Source organism: Saimiri boliviensis, chromosome 6 (assembly GCF_048565385.1).
Source record: "Saimiri boliviensis isolate mSaiBol1 chromosome 6, mSaiBol1.pri, whole genome shotgun sequence".
NCBI classification, from domain to species: Eukaryota; Metazoa; Chordata; class Mammalia; order Primates; family Cebidae; genus Saimiri; species Saimiri boliviensis.
In genome coordinates this window covers 110445098-110452074 of record NC_133454.1, presented here as the reverse complement: position 1 = coordinate 110452074, position 6977 = coordinate 110445098, and positions in this window count along the sequence as shown.

The window sequence follows — 6977 nt, the reverse complement described above, 5'->3', positions numbered from 1 at the left end:
CCACAAAATATAAACTTCTCTGAAGTAGATGGAGCTTGTCAGAGCCGTAATAGCAGCTCTTGTTATCTTCCTAGTTGATTAAATCGAGACTGCAAATTAGGAAAAACTGGCCAGAGCATTCTTAGAGTATAGAAGTTACATCTGCAGAATTTTTAAAAAACGGAATACACTGAGATAAAACGCTGAACTCTTTGCTGAGACACAGTATTTCCAGAGTACGAAGAATTCAAAGGGCCAGGATCACAGACAGACACCAAGAACACTGGCCGAATGGAAAACTTGACCTTGCCTTCCTTTGTGAGAGCTCACCAGGCTCTCCCTGAGGTTGCCACAACAGCAGTACTCAGTATATACCTGTGGGCCAATGCAAATTAAAAATTCCCCCTGTTGAAAGCAGGGAAAGAGACTCACTGGCCTTTTATAGAGTGAGTACTTTAGAAAATTTGCAATCTTAAATTCTTTTTCCTTCCTTTTGATTTGTATGGAAATCTTTAAACAGGTTAAATAAGCCTCTCCTCAGCTTTACAACCCAGGAATGTCTTTCTCAAGGCCCTGGGATCCATCTCTTTGAAATGAAATCTTCAAGGAAGACAGTACCTCTGTCTCCCAGCTTCTGTGGAAAGGTAGGAGCCTAACTTTAGATGGTGCCTCACTTCAAGTTTCAAAACTACATCTTGTTATAAACCTATGAGACATGCATATTTCCTTTTGATGAAACCAACTAGCTAATGCAGATAGTCACCCTAACCGCCAAGTGAATGTAAGATAAACTGTGCGTGGCAGGTGGCACTGTCAAGTCTTCTTACTTGAGGACTAGTTATTACTTATCTCAGAACCAGGTATTTAATGGGTTATATCTACTTGACTATATGAGGGGTGAGATTTCCTTCTGTTTTTGCAATCTTTCAGCAGTCTTTCAGCCATTTGCCTGTGATGGGTATCACATTCTAGTTTAAGCTTATTCAGTAAGAAATTGTTTTTCTTTTCCTACTGGGTTGAAGGAAGTTTCACTCTTAATTACATTTCCCAACAATGTGTATAACTTGAATGAGCAAAAATTGGTAAAGAGATCACTTGAATGATGATGACAGAGAGTATTATTTTGTATTGCATGGCTCCGAGTATTAGTTTCTTAAGGGCTGTTTCCGTGTCTTCTGTCCCTGTTTTTGTATGTTAAAAAGCACTGAAAATATTATGATGTGGGACCCCTGGTTAAATTTTTGTGTGTGCGACCACCACAAAGCCTTGGATAAATATTTTTATGTAAGTTGTTTTATCTACTATCATTAGCTTGCTACAAGTCTTACAGCATGAAACTTTGATATCAAGATTTTGATTAATAATGAGCAGAACATAGAGAATTGAGCTAGTTGCTGTCATTGGAAGTGGAATTGGGAATTTACCATTTTATGTCCTCTTCTTCACACTCATGAAGCCTGGAAAACTTCAGCATTATATTCAGACCTTTCCACTTCCATCTATCTTGCTACAAAATTTGAAGACTCAATCTGGGTTCGATAATGTAGTCATATGATGATTTCTCTAAGGAAGGAGGGGAAACCAACCAACCAACTTTAGTTTTCTTTTTCCCAATATTGCCATTTTTATCTTTTCCCGTGCGTGAACATCACTTAGTCCTCTGTGGATATTTTCCTGAGCAGAGAGGTGCCTCTGATATTTTCTGAACTCTTTAGCCCCTTTGTGGACCCATTGACTCATCTTCCATCACTTAATGCCAAAAGGGATAGCAGGGAAAGCTGAGACTCTGTACCTTTTTGACGTGCTGACTAATTTATCTAGTAAATACCAGTCAACGCTAATGTCCGCCAGCTCTGGTATGGAGGACTTAGGGCTTGCATAGACTAAATTGGGGAAGTGAGTCCCCCGGGGGATGGTGCCATAGGTCTGATAAGGGGGAGTAAAATAGTTGTTGGCAGTGGTTGCTCTGACTGACATAGAGGAAAGAGTAAACTAGGGGCTTTGAAAATGTTTCGTACTTCTATTCTCTAGCATTTTGCCCATGCCATGACATGTAGCTTTAATTGGATTTCACACAACCAAGAAAAAAATGAAATCAAACGTTAATAGAACACATGCAGGTCACCACATTGCATTCAGGACAGTGGGGCTAATAGGAGACCAAACCTATATGGAGAATTTGCAATGAGAAGGCACTGGTGAAATCTGGGCACAATAATACCCTGATTAGTGAGCACAGCTGCTCAGCATCTAGAGTAGTCTGCCTCAGTCTCCATTTCAAACTTATTGTTGCCTTCCTTAAAGTCTGGGAGTGTCTCATCACTGAGTTCCTCAGTCTCATTTAAAAGTAGCAAAAGGGCAAATCCAATATCTATACATTCTCCAATGATAAGCTCAGATTTGATGTTTTTTTTTTTTGAAAGGCTTATGCAGCATCTCTTCAATTTTCTGATTGTGCTGATTTTTCTTCTCCTTTCTGCCTATGCAGCTCTCTTGATGATATTGCAAACAATGAGATAAGTTCATAACAGGACTTGTTCTACACATATTTACTTCTGAGAATTATAGAGAAATCAGAAATACCAGGGAGTCAACTAGGATTAGCCTAGACAGTTGTGGCTGCAAATCCCAGTTACAAGCCTTAATATCTGCTTGAACTTGGGCAAGCTACTGAAGCTGCCTGCACCAGTGCCTCACACAGGATACATGGTTAATGGAGACAATGTATTGTGTGACTCCTTAGGAGTCACTGCACGCATGTTAGGTGCATTGATTTCTGGAAAAGAAGGCATAGGTATAAAAGTAAAAAAAAAAAAATGTTGAGTTGGGTTGGAATGTGTATGTTTTAACACAATGATCTCCCAGAGTGAAAATGTTCCCTGGGAATAATATATCAGAATATAAGGGAAAGGTGTATGTGTAGTTCTTTAAACATTTTTTTTTAAAATTCCTGTTTAAAAAATTGAAATGCTAGGGGAAAATTCTATATCATCTTTTTTTCCCCCCAAGGATAAAAAAAGCTTTATTGAGGTATACAGAAACTGCACATATTTAATGTATGCAATTTGATGAGTTTGGACATATATATGTATATACACCTATGAAACATCACAACAATTAATAAACATATCCATCACCTTCAAAAGTTTCCTTGTGCCCTCTCCTCTTTTGTGGTAAGAACAGTTAATGTGAGATCTGCCCTTGCAGCAACAATTTTAATTGTACAATACAGTATAATTAGCTATAGGTGCTATCATGTATAACAGATCTCTGGAACTTGTTCTTCTAGAATATCTGAAGCTTTGTGGCCATTGAACAATAACTTCCTATTTCACTCTTTCCCAAACTACAGCATCATCTTAACTGTTGGAGTATAACCAGATGGTAATTCAAAAGGACAAAATGGGAAAGAAGATAAAACTAATCACAGAACACTAAAGATAAATAGGAAAGACAAAATCCAATGATAGAAATAAATCAAAATGTAGAGAAAATAATTATAAGTGGTCCAAAGTTTCCAGTTAATGCAGAGTTTGTTATGTTGAATTAAAACAAAAATCGAACAATTGGTGGCTTACAAGAGACAGACCACAAATATTAGTATTAAAATGGGAAAAATTTGGAAATGAAAGAAGAAAAAGGACACATCAAATATGAATCAAAAGAATGTATATGTTCTTAACAGTATCTTATATATTGTATGTACATTCTAAGTGTAGGTTTAAAAACATAAAAAGAATTATTGTAAACAATTCATGCCTTAGGGAATACAATGTAATAGACGTCAGAAAATACATAAAATTTGACTATAAATGAAAATAACACAAATCAGACAAACTATATCAATATAGTAAGTCTTCAGTGATTATATTGGAAAATAAGAAAGATGGAAAATTACAATGTTACGTTTACAACTCAAAGTTAGAAAAAAATAGTAAACTCAAAAAGTGTAGAAAGAAGTAATGAATACAATAGCAGATAATAGTGATGAAGAAACAACGTACAATAGAGAAAGCCAAGGCCAAAACTACATTATTTGAAAGGTATAATAAAATAGATACATTGTCGATAAGATTGATGGAGAAAAAAGGGGAGAAGCCTCACATAAAAATATTAGAAACATAAGCCGGGCGCGGTGGCTCAAGCCTGTAATCCCAGCACTTTGGGAGGCTGAGGCGGGTGGATCACGAGGTCAAGAGATCGAGACCATCCTGGTCAACATGGTGAAACCCCGTCTCTACTAAAGATACAAAAAAATTAGTTGGGCATGGTGGCACGTGCCTGTAATCCCAGCTACTCAAGAGGCTGAGGCAGGAGAATTGCTTGAATCCAGGAGGCGGAGGTTGCGGTGAGCCGAGATCGTGCCATTGCACTCCAGCCTGGGTAACAAAAGCAAAACTCCGTCTCAAAAAAAAAAATTAGAAACAAAAAAATCAGACATACTCCATAGAGTAGCACTGATTGAAAAATAGCACAGTCTGTTAAACACCTTTAACAATTCATTTGAATGTAAACAAATGAACAATTTCCTAGAAAGCTATGTCTTACTAATACTCAAAAAGAATTAGAAAAATTGGAAATATACACACATACATACACACATACACACATAATAAATTAAAAGAACGATTAAAAGCTTGTCTAAAAAATAAAAAGGGCCAAATAATATTGCCCAGATGACTTTTTCTAGGTGGACTTGTATAAAACATTTCAAAAAACGTTTCAAAAACCAGCTAATTTCAAGTTTATGCAAACTATTCTGGAGAACAGAAAAAGAGATTTTCTCATTCATTTTAGCCATCAAGTATAATCTTGGTATTTAAATCAGATATGAGAAACAAATTAGAGATCAATCTCACTAATAAATCAGGATTGAACAGTCTTTTTAAAAAAGCAAGCTGAACATAGACATGTTTAAGACAAATATGCAGTATGAACCATTTGTTTTTATTTCAATAATATATTAGAAATTTTTTTAATGTAATTTATCATAGTAATAGATAACAGAGACAAAACATGTTAGATGTAGACAAATCAAATAATAACAATAACCCCAAACCTCATAAAAAGCTAGCAATAGTAACAGGAACTAACTAAACTATTTGAAGATATGTAATAGAAACAGAGAGGAAATATGATGCTTATATTTGCTTAGAATTAAAGGAAACTGTTAGATGTATTTCTTCTAAAGACTGGCATAAACCAATGTTGTATCTATCAAAACTTCTTTTTTGTTTTGGTATGTTACACTCTACTCTGTAATAAGACACAAAAACGCAATAAAATGTACAAGTATTGACAAAAAGGAACAAAAACATGATTTTTCAGATTCTCTTGTTGTTACATGTAAAAGCAAGAGAAGCTGCAGAAGAGGTAATAGGCTTAGTAAGAGTCCAATATAGTGACTGGATATAAAACCAATATGTAAAAATATTTAATGCTTCTTATATTAGCCACACACAGCAAATATAATATAAAACTTATTTACAACAACATGTAAATAAAAATGTATTATATTTTATAGAGAAAATTATAAATCTTTACTAAAAGCTAAAAGAAGTAAAGAGACTAATTGTAACAAAAAGGATTATTGTAATGGAAATTTCAAATAATAAATATCCTCATATTTGAAAAATCAATCAAAACATATCATTTTCATTCAAAGTCTCAATAGAATTTCATTTTTCATGGATCTTGACAAGCGGAATCTGAAGTTTATCTGGAAGAACAAGTGACCAAGAGTGGGCAGGCAATTTTGAAAAAGAAAATCAAAATAGGGGGATCCAACTTACCAGATATCAAGAATCATTATTTTTTTAATTTAAAAGGTATTATTAATACAGAGATAGAAAAATCGAACAGAATTGTACAGCAAGATGCTTGTACAAAGACATATATATATGGAAACTGGATATATTAAAAAGATAATGGTGCAGATCAAAGGTGAAAGGAGGGATTACTAAAGAAATGGTTTGGGAACAATTAGTCATCCTGATGAAAAAAAGTGAAATTTTTTGAAACGTTTTCTGAGATCAATTCTATTTGGTTTTAAATAGCAATGCATGGTGGGCTTAAGGTCTAGGTCGTGGGTTGATAGGTGCTGTAAACCACCATGGCACACGTTTACCTTTGTAACAAACCTGCACATCCTACATATGTACCTCAGAACTTTCAAAATTAAAATTTAAAAAAAATACGTAAAAAACAAAACTGCTTTTAAAAGACAGTATTGGATACTATCAGTATGACTTTGGTATAGAGAAGAATTTCTTTAGAAAATGAAAAGCAAAACTATAAATGAAAAGGTAAATGTTTAAATCTCTTTGCATCCAAAGATACCATAAAGAGAGTTAGAAACTCTGTGTCACCGAATGAGAGAAGATTTTTGAAACAAATTAAGATATTAGGTTATTGTGCAGCATACTCAGAAACAAGAGGATAAATGCAAACAATATGATTTATAGCAAAGAGTATGATTGGGCAAATCACTGAATAGAAAACTGGAGACAAACCAGTATGAAAAAATGCTTAGTAACAATAATATTCAGAAAAATGCAAATTATGACTACAAGGAGGTATCATTTAGTACCTGTGAGACGGACAAAAGGAAAATTAACGACTTCAAGTATTGCAAGGAGGTGGAACTGTGGGCATTCTCATACACTGCTGAGAGAAGCGTGATTTCATACAATGAATTGGGAGAGCAATTGACAATAGCTGGTAAAGGCGTGCCTACCCTATGACCTATGAATTAAAGTGTTCATTGAAGCATAGCTTATAATGGTGAAAACATTGGAGACAACATAAATGTCCATTAAAAGGAGAAAGGATAAATCAATTCTAGTATATTCATACAACAGAATCCTTTATAGTAGTTAAAATTAATGAACTAGAGATAAATGTATCCATATGAACAAATCACAAAAACATAAAGCTAAGTGAAGAAATCAAATTGCAAAGAAAGAAAGAAAAAGAAATACTGTGTTAGTTCTGATCCT